At 34.3% G+C, this 21,182-nt stretch overlaps 1 protein-coding gene across 6 annotated transcripts in view; it reads right to left on the reverse strand.

Moving 5' to 3' along the window:
• Positions 1-21,182, reverse strand: part of LOC142982569 (inactive dipeptidyl peptidase 10) — a 533,383-nt gene that overhangs the window by 139,965 nt on the left and 372,236 nt on the right. The window contains exon 1 of one of the 6 annotated variants that reach the window (XM_076129123.1): positions 1,686-1,803. The exons of 3 other annotated variants lie outside the window; for them this stretch is intronic. The gene's annotated coding sequence lies outside the window, so the exon portion shown is untranslated. Of the gene's footprint in view, positions 1-1,503; positions 1,555-1,685; positions 1,804-21,182 lie in introns of those variants that run through there. 2 more of the 6 variants (XM_076129126.1, XM_076129124.1) reach the window with 2 other exon arrangements.

The following is a 21,182-nucleotide window of genomic DNA, read 5'->3' on the forward strand; positions in this document are numbered from 1 at the left end:
ACGAGTGCTGCTTTCTAATGCCTACGTTATAGGAATTGTAAAATAATATTTTTGGACATAAAATAGGAATATTTTTTAACCTTAGGTCGAAGGTGACAAAATAGTCCTACGTTTGGCCGATTATTTTATATACATATATAGTTTATTTTCATATTACACGTAACGTTACTATTGGGTGCATTTTGAAAGAAATTAGGAAAACTCAACAGCACTTATCTCGATACGAAAATCGAACCTGAGGCTTCGAAGTTGAAGTATAAATAGCCAATCAAACCACAGAGGTACAAAAATTGCTAATGATGTCGAAAAGTATGTATATCTTATAAGAAAAGCCTCGGGATTGGTCAATTAATAAGTTAAATGTATTTATTAGTAAAAGCAGCATAAAAATGTTTACAAGATTCATGAACGATTCAACAAATTCGACATATTGCTTTTGTAAAATTGTCTTTAAGACAGGGGAAAGGTTTCAAGAAAATAAAAAAGAATGCAAAAAATAAAAATTGTAAGCGAAGTTGCACGGGCCAGCTTGTTTCATATAAAGCTCTGTCATAAAAGAAACTGAAAACATCTTATTATGAATATCGTATACCTAATTTTAATAGAACGCTTGCTGAAATCTTTTCACTGTAATTAAGTCTTGACTTAGTAGCTTCATATTGAGACGTTACTTAGTGGATATTAAAAGATAACGAATTTTAATTTAATAAATGTTTCTTTTAAATTCTCTGAGGGTCAAATATTAAGAAATATGTCTTAGAGATTAGGAAGAAACATTTGAAGTGGTTGTTGAAGATAACAATATTTTGTGTAAGTTTTATTCGTCAATAATAAATATTCGTTTGTACCATAAATCAGTAACAAAGTGTGTAAAATAAAATGATGTCAGACATTAATTAAATAACATAAAAGTAGGTGCCAGCGCCATAATTTTTAATGGACATTGAGTATGATTATTAGTATACGATACCTATTTAAAAAAAAACTATGTAATAAATATTTTCTTTTGTAAAGTTGAATTTAAAAACCAATTATTTGCGATGTGCGTATTTATCTGTACGATGTGATATGCTATCAATCGTAAAATACTATCAAAATACATAATTTACGACATCTTTTAAATTCTCATTTTTGAAGAACAATTAACCTTTTTTTATTTTCTTGCTTAAAATGTAACACTATTCAAAAAGCGATATTTTATAGTAATATGCTTAGACGTGTTACGTGCCTTTGTAACAAGATTTCTGCGAACATTTGAAATTGTAATTTTGTGAAAATGTATTCATAATAATTTGTCCAAGTGTTGAATAGATAAAAAGGTTTTCAAAATAGTTTTAGTTTGATATAAATATAAAGTTATAGGTACATTACTATTTTAGTTTAAGATTTATTTTGTAAATACAACGGTTGTTATTGGGGTGTATTTTTGTATACTGAAGATGAATATACATTCAAATTACGGACCCAATTTACACCCCACTTCGATATAATTTGAATACGTACCAATTCATTTTCAAATTACATTTTCAATCAATTCTGAAACGTAATTTTTATACCGATTCTTTGCGGCTCATTTTAGATACTTTATCTTAACTCGTCTTAGTTTAGATACAGAATAGATTTATTATATTTAGAACGTAATTTATTATAGAAATATTATTGAATTTATATTAAATGTCGCTTACACATCACTATAACATTCACTACACAAACAGAAATCACATCACTATTGTTTATATATATTGGTTTTTACGTATTTATTTCAGAAATAAAACACGCGTCTGACAGGGCGGGCGGCTGGCGCCTGACTGCCGCCTGGGCGGGCCGCCCTCCGTAGCTTCGTAGCACTCGTAGCACCCGTAGCACTCGTAGCGTTCGTAGCACATAAAGGTCCTTTCATCCGACCTTTTTGTCTTTGTTACTTGAATCTATTAATGTATACTATTATATACTTTAATGGATAATTTAATAAATCGATTTGATTGTATTGTTTTTGATTGGAAAGACGTTGATGTAATTAACGGAGGATTAAGCTTTTAAGTATCGAATTCCATTTATCAGTCCTGTAAAGTTTTGTATACATATTTCAAACTGATTTTGATTAGTTTGTATAAGTTTTTCTATTACTTTGAATACAAAATACGTTATGTAAACTCATGAGTATATGATAAAGTAAATGATAATCGTTGTTAACTTTAAACGAACCGTTTAAAAATAATATATAGAATTGATTATAAGAAAATGTTTTCCATGGATTGAGGTTTCATAAAATATTATTTAATTGAAATCTTAAATGGAAGAAATTAAAGAGCCTTTCAAGAATTGTATTGTCTTGTCAATGAGTCAATAACTAATAAATATCGTTCTTTGTTTACATACATATTTAACACTTACTTATCATCATATCACTCTAGTGTAAGTATAACTGCTAGATAGCAGTTATACTTACACTAGAGTGATTTTTATCTCGTTAATATTTCAGTGCGGTTCACCATGTGTGACATAAAATGAACATGTACAGATGTAACATGTTTTTTTAAGTCCCTTATAGAAAGGAAATTCAGGATTCCAGATCCAAACACAGATTTTGGTCTCAAAACATTTTTGTTTTAAATTTCAGTAATTTTTATTTTTATAACATATCAGGGCTACTTATCATAATCACGGATTGTAGATAGGCCACAGGTTTATACAATTTAAAATAATTTCTTTTAAAAAGCCAATAGCAGTATTAAGAGCAGCTTTCAAGATCAAGTTGTCTACTCTATGTGACCATTTCAAACATCGAAAGGTAAACTTGCAAGTGAAACGCAGTTGTTATTTCTAAAGGAAAGTAAAACCTTCTGTTAGTGTATATTTTGTGGTAGTGCGAGTAAGCTGTCATCAGATAGGGTGAACTTAATGAAAATGTTTGACGAAGGGTGTTTATATATTAGTTTAAGCTTGTTACTCACAGATTAAGTAAGTTACACTATTTACCTATATAGTTATACAGGTACTTATTTGATCGTTGTTGTTGGAATATTTTAGTGATGAATTTGAAGTCTTTCATGCTTATACTTCTTCCGTTTATACACTGATTTTTAGATAACTGTGGTGACTTTTCACCATCGATCTCTTCGATCGAGATTGATCAGTCATGGGCGAGTCGATCATTACACATACTAAGTTACTCTTTATTTCCAAGGCACGTTAAATTGAGGGCTACGGCTGTCATTGGCAAAGATTTTTGACGGTCGTTAACAGCTGCTGTAGTCAGAAGCTTGAAAGTCTGTCAACCAGCGTTACCATAAAGTATCGTGTTATAACTCAGGACTGCCTCTGTGACGCGGTCGCTAGTGTATGTGATTGCCCCGCACGCGGTCTTAGGTTCGATTTCTGGGTCGGAACCGGAAGTCGACTCCAACATAGTTGGAAGAAAAGCTGGACTGATGATTAATGACCAATAATCAAACTATGATTTTCTTTCCATTAAAAAATTTTTTTGTAGATTACCTTAAGAAAAGAACGGTAAGAATTAGTAATTAATTCTATTCTTCTCCAAAAAGATGTATAAACCCATTTGCCTTTGCAAATTTGGTCCGAATAGGTTCAGCAGTTCAGACGTGTATGTATAAATGTATAGATTATGTATAAGACTATCTGGAACGTAACACAAATGTTCTAAATTCTCTCTTATTCGATATTTATTCATATAAGTATGTGTTTATTCTGAAACATAAGTATTGTATTATGTATTCAACTTGTTAGAATACATGAATACAAATGTAGTGTTTATATCAGATGCAGCTCGTATCGAAGGTAAGCGACCTTTAATACGATCTGTACTTTGATGGGTAGCCGTTTTATTTAAGTTGTTTTGCATTCTGTACCTGCATTGAGAAGCATCTGAACTCCTTTTCAGTGAAATAGCATTGGGTGTAACTATTACATATGTTTTATTTTACATATAGTTACTCTCGGGTCTCGGGTTTGATGCCATGGTCGGGACAAAAAAGTTTTATTAAGATTTTTATAAAATTATATCCGGATTCAGAGAGTGTATTTTCTACACTTCTGCCTTAGCCTTCAGTTATAACCGGGGCGTGACATTATTTATACTAAAATGAATAATAAAAACGTGCATCCTATAAAATAAATGCATTATGGTAAATATTATGTCATACATATACTGCAGTCCAGTATTTATCATAATATAGTATACAAATAACATTTTAATTTGAGTCATATATTTGATATTAATCGAGTGTAAAAGATTGAGTGCGCGCTCTATATTAAATCGAGCTGAGAGCTTTACTCCAAACTTAATATAATATATTATATTATAATATCGTATACGAGAATTAAATCACTTCAAATCTTTATATAGTATTACGTTATTCAATTTGTCAATAAACTGGAGCATAATTTCAAAATGTTGTGTACATTTTTGTTATTGACTATCGCTTCTGCCCGCGACTTTGCTCGTGTTAACATATTTTCTGTGGTAATTAGTACCTATTCTATGTGTTTACAGATTTATGACAATTTGGGTTCCCAAAATAAGTTCAACTGCGTTTGCGTTATACTGTAAATTACATGCTTAAAAACTATCGTATTTATAATATAAGTAGCATTTCGTTTTTTAGTTAAAACTAATCATCATAATGAGCTAAGCGTCTGTTTTCTATAAAATTTAATTCAGTGATATTTAAAAATATAAATTATATTTTTTGAAAAATTGGAATTGATTATTTATGCCTGCAAAACAGCACGTGTAACTAAATTAAGCTGGAGATAAATCAAAATGCGCTCAATGAATTAAAAAGAGTAGATTTAAACTAATTGCTAGCTCTTTTCATAAGGCTAAACCCCTTTCCAAGCTAGTGGTAGATACAGTACCTAATGACTATCATAAGTGTCAACATTGGTAGCTCGATTCTCTACTACTATCAACGACCGACAACCGGGCCGCCATCGAGAAATTTTGTATGAAAATCTGATCAGCGCCTCTAACGGACGAATGAACTATTTTGGCAGTACATTCTAAATGTCAAACTTTCGATACTCGACAGTACCAACTGTAAAAATTCGCGCTATGGACCTGTATGAATAAATGGATTGATTTCGTTTTAGGATCTACTAAAAACGTTTGGTTGGATGGTTTCAATAAAATTGGTCACCGTAGCCGAATATTGGTCATTATTATTATCCAAACCTATTTGTATCTTTGCAGTAGAACCAATTGAATTCAATAAATAAAAAATACAACTAAAGCACTCATCAATAACTAGTCACCGTAACAATATCGTTCAAATAAATCATTCAATAAAATACTTTTTCCATCACTACTTATGAATTCTTCTCATACGTACGTCCCTTATTCAACAGAAAAACTTCTAAAAGTGTCATGTAAGAAACTATATGAAACTTTCTGTTTGAGAATCAAATACTAGTTTTTTGTCGTCAGCGCAAAAAATACACTTTTTTCATAAAAGATATTGTGTGAGAGTGCTGACCTGCACTTAGAAATTCGTAGTAGTTCGCATATTGGAAAGTAGGTATTGCTTGTTATGTAATTTTATATTTTTTGGAGACTAGGACTAGCTTGTAGCTTAATTGACAACAGCCGCTTAGATCGATCTCTAAGGTTTAGCTACACGTGCCGAGGTTTTTCTGTGGATGGGTGACCTTATACATTTCGAGTTCCTCCGTGTTTCGGAAGGCACGTTAAATTGTGGCTTGCCTGTAATTTTCAAAGATCTTTCAGTTTCTAATTCTGTCAGTCGTTAACAGTAGTCAGAAGCTTGAAAGTCTGACCACTAGTCTTACCGAAGGGCATCGTGTTATAACCTAAGTGACTGGGATGTAGACGTCCGATAGGTAGTCGCTCCATGTAAAATACTGGTTTCCAGCTGCATCCGATGAGACTGGAAGCCGACTCTGACATAGTTGGAAGAAAGGCTGATGACACACATAGCTTCGAGTCATTGGTAACACACCAATAACCTTTCGGGTTCGAACCACTGACTTACGTGGGAGGTGCCAACTTATACCACTCAGCTATCACTGCTTTTGGCATTAGTTTTATACTAAACTATCAGCTCCATTGCACAAATGCATTCAAAAATCGTTCAGCAATAACTCAAACCACAATCTACGCTGAAAGTGCTTGCGTAAAGTCGCATTTAAGTCGTTATATCGTTAATCTCTGTCTGGCACATGTAATGTGAGCGAGAGAGGTGATAAATGCGCCGGGTCAGGGACATATGCACCTAGATAAATGCTGGAACGTATATTTTTATACTGTCTTTTTGTCCTAGAAAGAGATTACCTACCGTAGCGCGTTAAAACCATATTTTGAGGTTATTTTTTTCATTTTAAAGTCTTCAACTTATCTTTATCAGATTTTTTTTAAACTGCTTAACTAAACTAAACTAAGCTGCAAACCCTTACTGTCTCACTGCAGGGCAAGGGTCTCCTCCCAAACGAGGGGGAGGGGTTAAGCCTTGAGCTCACCACGCTAGCCAAGTGCGGGTTGGGGAGTTTTGCATGCCCTCAATAAATGTATTAAACATTTTTTTTGGCATGCAAGGTTTTGGTTCCTTAGGAACATACAAATGTAATATCTCGCCTGCAATATCTGAAACTGTAGGCAAAGGTTGCAAAAGGGTTTGCAATGCACTCGCGTTTTATAATTTACAATTTTAGTCCCATGCAAATGGAGGCGCGTCCATACGTGCGGACTATAGTTATACATGGCTTATTACCCATATACTTCCTAATTTCCGGGTAAAAACAATTTTATAGCTTTTTACTGGTCTCAATTATATTTGTTCAAATTTCGTCCAAATCAGATCTACAGTTCTGCCATAAAGAAGACACAGGCAGCAGTGGCGAAGGGTCAATATTTATATAAGGCAAGCCGGAGCTATAAATCATTGTCTAGGTATAGTACCTATCTACATATGGACATCGTAAGAATGCCGACGTAAAAATAGCGTATTATTCCATAATAACAATAAGAGAGTATTATCTACATTCGACTACAGTCTTTTATTTCTCTCTCTACAGCCTAATAATACATAGATACTTACCATGCTACCTCATTATGTTTATTTTGTATTTAGTTACTCTGACTTCAGTAGTTACACGTAGGTAACACAACAGCACATATTTTGATAACGTATTTCGAATGATTGATGATTGTCTCGCACTGGTTGTTTAATAAAATATTATACTAGCAATTTAGAATGTATTTATCAACAATTAAATACCAAAAACATTACGGAAACACGCAGAACAGTTTTATAGAAATGAGTTTAACCTATAAATCTGACAAAATGAATATGTACTCCAATGGATACATGCAAAACAATTACTGTTTAATACACTGATACATTCACAGTTTTGCACAAACACATTTACTAAGGAATTATGTTGTAATAAACACAAATATTCTAATTTGTTATAGAGCGCGCGAAAGATGTAAACAATAAACAAACATAACCTAATGTCAAACTGGTGAAGAATGAATGTTCGACTCATACTTATGCAGGATGCTTAGCTTATATTTTCCATCTCGCTCTTGCACGCGGCTCGCACCGCGACAGAAACATGCGTAAGATCATGTGTTCGCCGCGGCGCGAGCGCTGTAGCGCGGGCAACCCGCTATTCCTCCGGCTTGCTCGCCACTATGCAACGCGGTGTAAAGCGCGGTCCAAAAGGTCATAAGCGACATCGCCGCCATAGTTTTTATTGTACGCGACTCTCGATCAGCGCCTCCGGCTTATTTCATTATTATTACTTTACGTTGCGTTTTTAGCGGAGCGTAATTTTTAAAGAGTAGGCGTTTTCGTACTGTTTCGATTAGATTAATGATTCTAGTAAAAGATTATGTTTTAAATATTGGTGATTATTTATTAGTTGTGTTTTATTTGGCAATAGTAAACTATTAATTTAACACTAATATTAAGTCTGTCCAGAAAGGGAAGCCGGTAGGAATCGAGTTGTATGGAGCCTTCGCCACTGACAGGCAGACAGCGTAGCAATTTTATAACGTTAAGAGAGACTTAAATTGCAAACCAATCAAAGTAAAACAAAGTAGTAAAACACTTTCACAATTGACACTAATTTGCTCTGTAGATCAGATCTAGTGGTAACAAACATGGTGCGAGTAATCAGATAGAATATCTGATACTGTTGACTAGTGTCGCGCTAATTGATGGCTTGTGTCGTGATTGTAATCCTACAATGTGTTTATAACATACTACTTGTAGGCTACTTAGTGTTTAGTTAGGTTTACCTTTAGATACTAATTACCTGTAGTGGGATGCTCTATAGATGGTCATATGGGCAAGTGAGTGTTGGGCATTTAAAATTTGTAAAAAAAATGTTCTTGCAATACGGTAGGGACGTTGATTAATTTAACAAACAAAATTTTTCGATAACTAACTAGTTGTCGGGGTTCGATATTATGATATGGTAATTCATGATTTCGATGATAGCCGAGTGGTTGAAGTTGCACCTCCCATGCAAGTGGTCAAGGATTCGTACCCGAGGCAACGCACCAATGACTTTTCGTAATAATGTGTATATAAGAAACAATTATCACTCTTTCCAATGGTGAAGAAAAACATCGTGATGCAACCTTGCATGTCTGAAAGTTCTTTAGAGCAGTTGTTGAAGGTATGCAAAGTCTCCAATCTGTTCTTTGCCAGCGGAAGGAGACCCTTGCTAAATTTTCTCTGTCTAGCTTGAAATCTATGCAAATGATTATGTTTTTTATTTAATAACAAGGCCCAAAGAACACAGAAAAATTGAATCCATAATAAATCCATAAATCCAATCACAAATTTCAGGTTGACAACAGACCACAAATACGTAAAAGATGTATTACAGTAGCTTCTATGTCCATCTCTTTGCTTACTATTCCCCTTATTTCTAAGCCTCATAATGATAAAATATGATGTCCGTTTAACCTTGCCTAGCTTCACTTAGATATATTAAGTAATGGCCACATTCACTCCACGTTCAAGCTACTATTATTAACCTCGCCACACCCTCGCTTTCGGGTTGAGATTGTCATTGTTAGGTAGGAAGGTTAACTTGTAAATGAAATCTGTTTGATAAATAATATTGAAGGACTAAATTTTAGATATCCAAACTTTACATTACAAACGTACAAAAAACATTCACTTCAGTTAATAGCTTTAATTTTCTTTGCATATAGTTCATACATACTATAATGCGAAGACTTTTTCCCCGACCTGAATTTTCCCATTGGAAGGCGTCATTTTCCCGGTAAAAAGTAGCCTATGTCCTTTCTCGGTTATCAAAATATTTCCATGCCAAATTTCATGCAAATTGGTTCAGTTGTTTAGGCGTGATTGAGTAGCAGACAGACAGACAGACAGAGTTACTTTCGCATTTATAATATTAGTATTTATTATGAATGTGAAATCCCAAACCTTTTGATGATGCTGATCTGGCCTTGCTACTTACCTGAAAAAAAGAACACAAAACATTAGAACACAAATAACATTTAATACATTTGCTATATTACTATATCTCTACAACTAACTACTCAGACCTTTGTTGTTAATTTCTGAGTTCAAATCCCTTGCATGAAAGCACAAAATCATCTAACTGTAGATCATACAAATATTTTTCCCATGTAGGGTACACTGCCACAAAACTCATAACTATGGCTCAATATTAATCAACTCTACCATCTTATAACAAAGGTAATTTAAAAATTCAATAATTTCTATCAATCAAATAACACAAATCTATAACACAACAAAAAAAATCATAAACACGAATCTTAAATTCCTAATAAACGTTCCCTTGACAAAATGGCAGCGAGTCCCGAAGGTTTTAATCAATTTTTGTAATTATACGGTGATAATTTTGCGTAGGCGACAGTTCACGGCGCACCGGCTCTTCTACCTGAAGAGACTTCGTTGAAGGTTATACGATGTTTTGGCTTCATCTAACATCGCGTGGGGTGTTTGATCTTGTCTATTTATAGTTGAAACACTTTCCTGGATATTTTGTTTAAGAAATTTTGTAAAAGTTGCGTAATATACAGGGTGTCCCAAAACTCAACGATAATCTGAGACAGGATGAAAGGCCAAGGCATACCGGTTCTAGGAAAAATAAAAAAAACATTGCATATCACTTAGTTCAGCAATAATAGACACCTTTCAAAAAAGTTGAAATTCCACACCCTTGGTCGCATTTTCAAGTCCTGTGATCACCAGTGTCACAATTTCGCTGTGGTTTTTTGAATTTCGTGATCTTCATTAAATATGCTATTAATCGTAAAACAAATTAATGCACAAAACATTGTTAATTTAATAAAAAAAGTTAAGTTTTAGTGAGTCATGGTTCACAAAAATATCGTTGGTTAACTTTGACGCTTCATATTGAAAAAAAAATGTACTACACTACCCTTGGCAAGTTATTTCAAAAGTTGGCGCATTTAATCAAAATTTCAAAATGGTGCAACACTTGCCACTTTTCTTGCCATTAAAAATGTTATTTTTATTTGAACGACGAGTATCCTCGAAAATGGATCGGACGCATTGGTACACTTGTATGGCGTCCTCGTTTCCCCGATCTAAATCCAGTAAATATTTTTTACTGGGAATGCATAAAATAAAAAGTCTTTTCAAAATCAATACAAAATCTAAAAGAACTTCGCCAGAAAATTGACACAGCGTCAGAAGAAATAAATGCAAGGAATTTTGCTTGACTGGTAAAAAGATCTTTTGTACGCCGTTGCAGAATCTGTATTCGTGCCAGAGGAAAGCAATTATTTTTAGTAAAGAGGTAATTGAGTCAGTTCATAACCAATATTTAATGTAATTAACATAATAGGTAATAATAATTTAAAAAAAAAACAATGAATAAACCATCGTTCTTATTTAATTATTCTCCTTAAGCTAAAGTAATTCCGTATTGTTTTCCTCTGGCACGAATACAGGCTCTGCAACGCCTTACAAAAGACCTTTGCACCAGTCAAGCACAATTCCTTGCATTTATTTCCTCTGACGCTGTGTCAATTTTCTGGCGAAGTTCTGATAGATTTTGTATTGATTTTGAATAGACTTTTTCGTTTATGCATTCCCAGTAAAAAATATCTACTGGATTTAGATCGGGGGAACGAGGACGCCATAAAATTGTACCACTGCGTCCGATCCATCTGCGAGGATACTCTTCGTTCAAATAAAAATAACATTTTTAATGGCAAGAAAAGTGGCAAGTGTTGCACCATTTTGAAATTTTGATTAAATGCGCCAACTTTTGAAATAACTTGCCAAGGGTAGTGTAGTACATTTTTTTTTCAATATGAAGCGTCAAAGTTAACTAACGATATTTTTGTGAACCATGACTCACTAAAACTTAACTTTTTTTATTAAATTAACAATGTTTTGTGCATTAATTTGTTTTACGATTAATAGCATATTTAATGAAGATCACGAAATTCAAAAAAACACAGCGAAATTGTGACACTGGTGATCACAGGACTTGAAAATGCGACCAAGGGTGTAGAATTTCAACTTTTTTGAAAAGTGTCTATTATTGCTGAACTAAGTGATATGGAATTTTTTTTTTATTTTTCCTAGAACCGGTATGACTTGGCCTTTCATCCTGTCTCGGATTATCGTTGAGTTTTGGGACACCCTGTATAATGATGATTGGACAACTTACACACGGTCATTTGATTGCAGACCGAACATAGGTACTTATACATTTATTTTACTTTCTTTACAGTAGTTTAGTACATAGTAAAGGTCTCGATGCTGTTGAGGGCCATATTGTTGTACAATTTTGGAACAAGAATAGAAGTACATATTATATAATAGTTTGCTTTTATTGTTGGCTAGTTTTAATGAGGACCTTAGAAAACTACTTGGTATATGGTGCCCTTTCCAAATGTTCCGTTAAAATTCTGTTATGCCTATTCTCCGGTCTTAACCAGCCAGTAAAATATTAGGTCTCGCTCTCGTAAAATAGACCTAGAACCCGCATAAATTGACCTGTTTTTACAGTATTTTAAACTCTTCCGGTTCCAAAAAATACAGCCAACAAACTGTAATGAAGACAATGCATTTTCGTCCGGATCCCACAAAGTTTGGAGCAGTATTCCACAAGTTTTCTCATTTCATGTCCGAAGCTATTCCGCGAGGGCGCCATTTTGTTTCCAAAACTTCCGCAAAGATTTTATTTACTCTTTAAAGTTTTCGATACCAGTTCGTGTATTAATTGGAGTTATGCAGAAAGTAACCAACAAGGGGATTTTCTTTCACCAGTAGTAACATTTCGGGGTTATATCCATTAGGGTAAGCTTGTAAGCTTATGCTCGAAGCAGGATCACTTAAGCGAGTTTTTGTCGCCCTGATCGCAAGTCTAATACCTAGGCTAGATGTAACTGCCTTAAAAACTTAATATGTATCTAAATTCTTATACAAATCCTAGTTATGGCTGCCTTTTTTTTTCAAAATAAGCAAAATCATAAATTGAGTGACATAAAAGAAAATTAAGTGAAAGGCTTATATAACGAATTTTCGATTTCGGCATTCAGTTACGGGGCCCTAAAAGCAGCCTACATATCCAGGACTAAAATTAAAATAACGTTGACATTATTAATAACAAAATAAGAACGATTATTTCATCCAAAACTCCAACTAAACTAATTGTGTAAAGTATAGACTTGTGTTTCTGCATATAACTTATCAGCAATTTCATTTAAATTATAAAACTTGCTTGCTGCTTTCTACATAATCCCGTCCGCATGATCTGTGAAGTTTGCGGGTAGAACAAGATTAATAGATGACTGGTGTTCCCTCATTGGTTTAATGGAACTTGCCAGTTTTTCTCTGAATTCTGCTCGCCGTGGTTTATGTACTTTGAACATTTCTTTGATTTACTGCTATTTCTTTCTTCTTTCAAACTGGTATTAGTCATTTTATTTTTTTAAGTATTGAGAACTGTTTGAAAGCAGTGATAGCCAAGTGGTATGAGTTATGTCCAAGTGGTCGACGGTTCGAACCCGAAGTACATCAAAGACTTTTCAAACTATGTGTGTTATGTCTGTATTACAAATGTTCGTTGTTTGTATGTTTGTAAAAGTCCCCGGGATACAAGAGCATGTTTGCAATTGCTAATAATAGCAATTGCAAGCATAAATTCACAGTTTAAAGATAATAATTGTAACTTGGGTATTGTTTCTTTATAATTTTTATTGTATTGTTTCAGTCGCAGGTACGAGCGGTGCGGTATGAGGTAAGTACTTAACTTCTAGAGTTTCAAACATTCTTATAGCCGTTTGTTAGTTAATAAAGTTATTCAAAGCCCCTGCTATGGTTGTATTAAAAAAATGAAGATTTTGACAAAAATATACCATCGAAACAAAACCAGACCCGAAATAATTATTCATGGATTGCAAGAATATTTTCTCCATATGGCAATTGACACTACGATCTCCCGACGCAGTGGTAGTAGCCCGACGACGCAACATTTACCACTGCGCCGTGGAGACCACCACTCAGCATAAAATAGTGAGATCATTCATTTTTAAATTGAGTGTAAAGACACCTGTAACCACCAAAAGCAAAGTAAAACAATCTTCCGACTTCCAAAAATCACGTAATTTTTTCTTCCCATTCGAAATCAGTGGTTCAAATGAGGTATTTTTTCCTTCCCAGCGTTTATCAAAGCCATCAAAAGTTGGGGAGTCAGGTGAAGCTAATGTGTTTTCTTGAACAGCATAAATTCTTTGCGTATTAGCCCTGAGTGATAGATTGCTTGGAAACATTTATTTTACGGAGTTTGTTCGAACAAATGGAGGATTTGTTCAAAGTTATGTTAGTATTGAATGCGTTTCGTATTAGAGTTATTGTGGGTTTCGTTTTTGAATCAAAGGTTGTAAAAAGTTATGTATTATATAGTATATTGATCATTATTTTTATATTATTTTTCGTATAATTTAACTCGCTTTAGTAGTGTCGAGTTCGACTCCCAGATTTGCAGAAGTGATTTAGGTTTCTTCATGGATTTATACTTAAAGTAATTTGTAAAGTAGTTGAAGTTGGATTTTACATCCGGTGTTTGTAAAACTCACACACATTATATTTAAAAAAATGACTATAGCATGCATTTTAAACAATACATTTTGATGCCGTCCGTGGAGCAGTGTTAGTCACCACTTAGCTAATAAGCATGCACGGGTGTAATGGGTTCGATTCCCACACAACAAACAAACATATTATGTCACTCTGATAAGAAACGAGTTCCGGCCTGATTGTACTTTTGTGTCCCTTATTTATATGCAAAAAACGTATAATTATAATTCAACGCTTTTAAACCCCCAATATTTCACCCTCAATTTCATCCCAATAATTTCATCCGCAAATAAAAACTCCGTTAATTTCGTTAATCACGATCGGGGAAGGTTCCGAGTTAGGGAGTTGTCACATTATTCCGTGTAATTAAATCCCTGAGCTAATACTTAGGAGGGGACCCTTAGGGACAAGACACACTTGATTGAAAACATCTATGGGATGAGGAAATTGAGGATGGTTTGGTTTTTGTTGAAAGGTTATTTACTTGTAGATTGTGAGGGATTACTTACTAATGTTTTGTAACCCGGGTTAGATAACAAAATAAGAACCTAATTGAATTAAAGAAAAAAATATTAAAAGTGGTATACAAGCATTTTTATTCTCGCGACCTGTTTTATTTATCCCGCTGTAAAATCTATACTAATATTATAAAGCTGAAGAGTTTGTTTGTTTGTTTGATTGTTTGTTTGTTTGAACGCGCTAATCTCAGAAACTACTGATCCGATTTGAAAAATTCTTTCAGTGTTAGATAGCCCATTTATCGAGGAAGGTTATAGGCTATATACCATCACGCTACGACCAGTAGGAGCAGAGTACCAGTAAAAAATGTTCCAAAAACGGGGAAAAATTTGACCCATTCTCTCTTATGTGACGCAAGCGAAGTTGCGCGGGTCAGCTAGTTTGGTAATAATATTTTTTCCTATATCTCTGCCTTCACTTGTGGGTATAACAGTCGTGATATTGGGTATGTATGGATAATTTTATTATATTATACAGTCGTGCAAATAACGAACAGAAAGACTATTAATCTTCACCCTTAATATGCTAATAAAATCAAAATAACTTAAATGATTACTTATTGATGTATAAATACAACGAGCAGTCTCTTTCTATTATAAAAAAGTTGTATTACTAGTTCATCTTATTGTACTTGTTATTGTTTTCATAAATTTTATTGACATCGAAGTGTTTTACAATAATTCTAATACTAATAAATCACAGAGATACTTACCGAAGCTTAATACATACTATAGGGTGGAAATCCACTACACATTCTCGTTCAAAATGTGCGAGTGTTTATGCAGTAATTTAGCAGTATATTGTGCAATTTTCTTCATAATTAATCTGGTTGCGCTTCAGGTTATCGTTCCCAAGGCTCCTATATGTTTCAGAGTGCACTAGGTTACCTAGATAATAAAGGATAGGTAGATTGGAAGGATCGTGTGAAAATCTGGTGGTAGTATTTTATATATTACTAACTAAAAGTAGCTTTTAACAGCGGGGATGTTTTTATGTAAAATTGACATTAAAAGATGCAATATGTAAAGCCGTCTTCCGATCCCAAACGAAGCAGAGTTTGTACTATGGTAACCAGACTGAAACACATACTTCTAAATACATGCTTATTTAGATAAAATTACTATCTTTCTGCCCCGGGTGGGATTCGAACCGGCCACACGTGGCGCTGCAGGTCTTGTCACGAGGTGACCACGTTAACCACTTACTACATTTTATTGAGCAAAAACTAGATATAGAAATACTTTGATCCATACATCTGCCAATTCTGCCAATCTACATAGTTGGTATGTATACATCATGCCAAAAGTTTTCCACCATACCAACACAAACTCAAGCAACACTTATATCTAAGTAGGAAACTAACGCTATTAGTTGGTCACATATTGTTGTGTAATTACGTTGTTCACGAGACAGTGTATTATTGCGAAAGGGGGAGGTCCACGGGGAGGACTCTTAATGTTTTTGTTAGGCCTTCGATCGTGTAGGTGTTGAAATAAACTTAATTTGTATGGTGTATGAATGTGCGTAAAGAATATAAGTTTGCAGGAAGTGGAAAGTGGAGTTTTTTGTCTCTGCTTATCTAATGGTTATAGCTTTGTTCCTAAACTTAAAAACAGTATTTCCACTTGTGAGGATTTAAGGTCGCCATGCCGATAACATTGCGTTCGATTCCCACACGGAACAATTATTTGTGCAATCCACAAATAGTAGTTTTGGGTCTGGTTGTCATTGTGTCCGTTGGTAGTATGTTTGTAAAAGTCCCCGCGGCACAAGAGCAATGTATTCTTAGTGCGAGAGTAGTCTATTTCAGAAAAAAAAACAGTAATCATCAACAATATCACTTGGTACATAAACCATTTAAACACAGTTATAAAAAATACCAATAAAATTGAAGTACCTATCTCTTCAAACTTTATCTCGTAAAATATAAAAATAACTGCAGACCTGAAAGTTTGAAAGTAAAAAGAAAAGTAGAAATGTTCCGAGATGAAGAACTCAATACTGTTGAATATTTTTACTTCAAATGGTTTATTTTGTTTCTGGGTTTCTTGTGGTCATAGTTTCAAGAGATAAAGGAATTTTGTTAATATTAAAAGGTTTTTTTAATATTAACATTTTTGTTAATATTAAAAGGTTTTTTTAATATTAACAAAAGTAGTAATGTTGTTTAGTGTTATGTACTTATGTTTGACCTTTATGTTAGAATATAATCTTCCTTTTTCAATTTGTTTTAGACTTATGTAATTTTATAGTTTTCGCTGGATTATTTTAATTATAGAATATGTTTTTATTTCCGAATATACTTATTCGAAGTTTATGGAAAGTTCCTGAAATAAAGAAAAGTAAATTACATTTGTCTTGAAGAATTCACCCTGAGTTATTTGTAGCTTTTTCCATTTTTTTTTAATTTTATGCGTATAAGGCCCAGCGCAGACAGACCGGAATAATCCTCGCGCGGTCTCGAGCATTTTCTTTACGGCTCGCGGATGCTCGAGCATGCTCGCGACTGCTCGAGCCTGCGCGAGGAAAACTTTCTAGGTTACCATTCTTCATTAGGCCCAGCGCAGACAGACCGGAATAATCCTCGCGCGGTCTCGAGCATTTTCTTTACGGCTCGCGGATGCTCGAGCATGCTCGCGACTGCTCGAGCCTGCGCGAGGAAAACTTTCTAGGTTACCATTCTTCATTAAACAGGCCAGTTTTCGTGAAAATTCGTCAACGATGGTAGACTGGGCCATGATTATAATTGCTCTTTTGATTGAAGAAGAATAAAAATGACGTTCTCTCTCTTTAAACTCAGTAAAAACATTGAAATTTTTCGTACGATGCCGGCGGCGACGCGATGCCGCGCGGGGATACCCGCGCATCCTCGAGGACGCGCGAGCATTTTTTGTCAGGTTCAAGCAATTATGCACTTTATTTTAATTAATTTAAAGTTGATTTTCAAGTGCGTTTAAAAAATCCTCTCCGCTGCGCTCCTCTTGGTCTGCGCTGACCCTTAAACAGGCCAGTTTTCGTGAAAATTCGTCAACGATGGTAGACTGGGCCATGATTATAATTGCTCTTTTGACTGAAGAAGAATAAAAATGACGTTCTCTCTCTTTAAACTCAGTAACAACATTGAAATTTTTCGTACAATGCTCGCGCGTCCTCGAGTATGCGCGGGGATACCCGCGCATCCTCGAGGACGCGCGAGCATTTTTTGTCAGGTTCAAGCAATTATGCACTTTATTTTAATTAATTTAAAGTTGATTTTCAAGTGCGTTAAAAAAATCCTCTCCGCTGCGCTCCTCTTGGTCTGCGCTGACCCTAATACAGTACTTACATTACTTAAATTATTATTTCAGCAAAGTGAAATAAAAAGCTCTGAGAAAGTTCGATCACTCCACCTGTAGTGGTTTCTTAACACTATTTAACGCCATCTAGCAAAGTCTTGTTGAACTAGAACAATTTTCAGCGTACCACATTTTCAGAAGCTTCAGCAAACACAACGTTCACGCTAGATGGCAGTAAAATGAAAGGTTCAGACAAACGTCATGAGATGGCGTTACTACTGTACCGCGATATTACATATTTATTTTATATTGTCACCACTAGATGGCACGAATACAAATTTTGTTCATAATATTTATAAAAAATACCTTGTTAATCGTTTAATAAAATCAATAATTAGGTATTTTTAGGACGCTTTGAAAGAACAAAAAATGTAAAGATTCTCGTAATGTTACAGTTTCATAATATCCACAAAACTATCTTGGACATCGAACCCGATATTCGACACTTAATTTTCATTAACGTTAGTTCCATTAATATGGTAATTAGTAACTTATAACTTAAAGACGAAAATGTTTACGAATAAGACATGCCACTACAAAAATTCTTATGTATTTATATAACAACTAAACATAAATAGTTATCGCATTTCAGACAAATATCAAAAGACGTAATAAAGCTATAACAACACAATTTCGTAATAAATAACATCCAATCTTGAACAAAATATCGTCAATGTAATTGGTTCAACGCTCGCTCACCAGATGGCGCTAATAAAAGGAGCGTTGTCGTCAAAGTTGATGTTCGAAGTAATTACGATTTATTGTATTTGATGTCTTGAAGATTTTTATGACACTTTTGTGTCTTTCCGCGGAAAGATTCTCGTTGTAATTTTCCGAAATTTTGCTTCATATTATTAATCTGAGAACTCACGACCGAAAAGGCGATTATGAAATAGGGAAGGGAGGAAACTTGCCAGGCAGTGGGGACAATGGAATTTCTGGTCAAAATTAAGGATCTTGTACGAGTCTAACTAAAATTATTTTTATCATGTTGGCCATAGTTTCGTGTGGTTGTTAGTGTAAAAGTAAATGTCATAGTAGTTATAGCCGCTTTTCTCAAGGACTTAGTCAGATACTAAAGAAACGTCACTTGTTACGATTCCACAAACTTCTTTGTCTTCATTCACATCAATACATCTTGTCATACAGGATCATTTTTCATCCACACGTTTGAACTATTTCAAGCACGTAGTCTTTGTACAAAAAAGCCTCCAATCTGCCTGTACCAACATTGTTTTATTAGTTTATCTGTAATTTTGTACACTGTAGAGCAGTGGTTCCCAACCAGTGGTCCGCAGAAGTCAAAAAGTGGTCCGCGAGTGAATCTTTCATTACTGACTGTTATACTTAACTTTATGTCTTAAATGCAAGCTCAAAAATCAGATTACTCAATAAAAAGTTACTTATGTTTATCCCAAAAACTATTACTATTTTTTTGTTTTGTAATACCCTATTGATTTGCGGATTAAAGTTTCAGGATGATTATTACTGTTTATTTTCAATATACTTACAAAGTGGTCCCTGCTAATAAAAATAGTATAAAAGTGGTCCCCGGTAACAAGAATAGTATAAAAGTGGTCCCGGCCTATGAAAAGGTTGGGAGCCCCTGCTGTAGAGTGACGAGTACAATCACGTCTATCACTGATTGGATACACTGACGCATAACACTATTAGTTACAATCAGAGATCATTTGCATTAATATTGCTTTACGTAGGTCTGGGTTTACTTTAGGAAATAAGAGAGGTAGTTGAGTGACGAAGTGCTGATGAAGAACAGAAGTGGTTAAGCAATGTTGTTAAGGTTTTTAATAGACTAGCTGACCCGCGCAACTTCGCTTGCGTCACATAAGAGAGAATGGGTCAAAATTTTCCCCGTTTTTGTAACATTTTTTATTGCTTCTCTGCTCCTATCGGTCGTAGCGTGATGATATATAGCCTATAGCCTTCCTCGATAAATGGGCTATCTAACCCTGACAGAATTTTTCAAATCGAACCAGTAGATCCTAAGATTAGCGCGTTCAAACAAACAAACAAACAAACTCTTCAGCTTTATAATATTAGTATAGATAAGAGATGTGAGCTTCTTAAAATACAGTCTCTTGTTTTCATGTACTTACTACACTCCTTTTTAATTAAAATAAAAAAGGAGTGTAATATGTTTAAGTCCTTATTTTATTTTAAGATCATCTTCTGTCTTGAGAATCATCAGAGAAGATTGATTGGCATTTAAAATTTAAGTTTTATAATTTACTAGCCGACCCGCGCAACTTCGCTTGCGTCACATAAGAGAGAATGGGTCAAATTTTCCCCGTTTTTGTAACATTTTTTTCTGGTACTCTGTTCCTATTGATCATAGCGTGATGATATTTAGCCTATAACCTTCCTCGATAAATGGGCTTTCTAAAACTGAAAGAATTTTTCAAATCGGACCAGTAGTTCCTGAGATTAGCGCGTTCAAACAAACAAACTCTTCAGCTTTATAATATTAGTATAGATAACGTTTTTGACATTACTTTAATCTTCTCTTTTTTGGTATCGAAAACTTATATGATCTACTGATGATCACTTGAATTTTTTTTTCTACTTGGTAGTGCAAGTTGTAAAAGGTAAACATCACTTTTACTTTTTATTTTTGAAAAGATAAAAATAATCCACTTAATGCAACTAACACCTACGCTCCACGTTCTTTATCTAGTGTATGTACATCTTAGAGCAAGAAACAAGTGTACAGTAGACATTACAAGGGGCAGCTCTCAAATAAATGAGATAACTCACTTCGCCGTGTAAAATTCACCGCAACTACCTCCTGTCGTTACAGACGTGGGGCCAGGGAAATAGCGAGTGAGGAAAGAAAATATACTACATATTTTATCCGAAAGTGTGTCTTTGTTAGTATCAAGGAAGACTAAGGAAAATGATAAATTTAAAAACAATAATATGCTGGTAAAATAGGTATTATTATTTATTTGTTGAAATATAGCTCACGTTATTGGAGGAGAAGGGAACACTTTTTAACCACACGCACCGATTTGTATTCCTAACTAGTGGTACATAACCGAAGTAACCGAGTTATGCGCGAATATACATTTCGTTCATTTGATGTATTTATATAGATAAGATTTTTTTTTTAAATGATAAAGGCATATATTTTTAAAACTCAGGCTCAGAAATTTATACACAATAATTCTACTCTATTATAGGCCAGCCTCCAAAAAAA

This window comes from Anticarsia gemmatalis, chromosome 22, assembly GCF_050436995.1.
Source record: "Anticarsia gemmatalis isolate Benzon Research Colony breed Stoneville strain chromosome 22, ilAntGemm2 primary, whole genome shotgun sequence".
NCBI classification, from domain to species: Eukaryota; Metazoa; Arthropoda; class Insecta; order Lepidoptera; family Erebidae; genus Anticarsia; species Anticarsia gemmatalis.